This window comes from Atta colombica, unplaced genomic scaffold (assembly GCF_001594045.1).
Source record: "Atta colombica isolate Treedump-2 unplaced genomic scaffold, Acol1.0 scaffold109, whole genome shotgun sequence".
In the NCBI taxonomy this organism is placed as follows: Eukaryota; Metazoa; Arthropoda; class Insecta; order Hymenoptera; family Formicidae; genus Atta; species Atta colombica.
In genome coordinates this window covers 396,472-397,669 of record NW_017259194.1, presented here as the reverse complement: position 1 = coordinate 397,669, position 1,198 = coordinate 396,472, and positions in this window count along the sequence as shown.

The window sequence follows — 1,198 nt, the reverse complement described above, 5'->3', positions numbered from 1 at the left end:
AAACTTCTACTATCTTCTCTCTAATATAGAATGGGCTTAAGAGAAATGCGACTGAATAATTTTCTTCACGCATACGTTTATGCGGCTATATATGCAAGCTTGTATAAATATTTGCTAATGGTCATATTAATACTCATATCAGACTACGAATTGACGATTACATTTGCCCGGCTCTATTTCAAACTACCAATCACGATGTAGCGAGTCCATAATTGGCTGAAACAGACCGGACAATCGTCAATCGTTAATCCATGTCTAGTGTTTTCGAGTGGAGAGGGTTTGAACCCGACTCGGTTCAGTTAACCCATGGACTCGAAAGTATACCGCCTTATAAGATATTTTTAACCATTAAGCCGTAAGAAATTGACAATTAAGCGGAGAGTACAGACTCTTGCATAACGCATAACACATAAATAGTCGATTCAGAGTTGACTTAGACTTTGTGCTGTTAGGGAAGGCATAAGAAATTCAATCAACTAGATTTCTTTATTTCATGGGAAGAAAGGAAATAAAGGATTTTGATTGATTTATTTTCTTATACATTATGTTACTTATACATTATGTTATTATGTGTTACCTTATGTGTTGTATAAGAATCTCCCCACTTTACAATCGAATGCAAGGAGAATAATTGATTATGATTCGTCAATTCCTTATGACTTACGGCTTATAAACTTATTGTAGATCGGCTAATGCATAGTGCATAAGGGACTCAATCAATTAAAATTCTTTTTTTCCATAGAATGGGAGGAGAGGAAAGATACTGATTCGCCTATGTTCTATGCGTTATGCAAAGTCTGTGCTTATCTGCGTCGTAAGATGAATACACATAGAAGTAAGCAGTAAGTAGTAATGCCTAATTCACAATAACCAATCAGGGAGGCGATATTTACAGTGGTGTAAATAATATCGCTAATTGGTTGCGCCAATATCGCCTTGTTTAGCTACTTCGCTGCTTGACGCTTGCTGCGTCCAGTGAATTAGGCATAAGACGTACGAAATAGGCAATTAACATTGTCAGTATATCTATACATATGAAAGATCGGTCGGAAAGACGGTCTTATGTCTTAGGTGTGATTACATGAAGCGCGGTACACGGTAACTAATAGTAACTAATACTAACTAGGCAATTAGGAAATCGCGTACTATGTACCGCTTATTTCTTTCGCTGATATTACCTGCGCAGTTTGCGGTACAG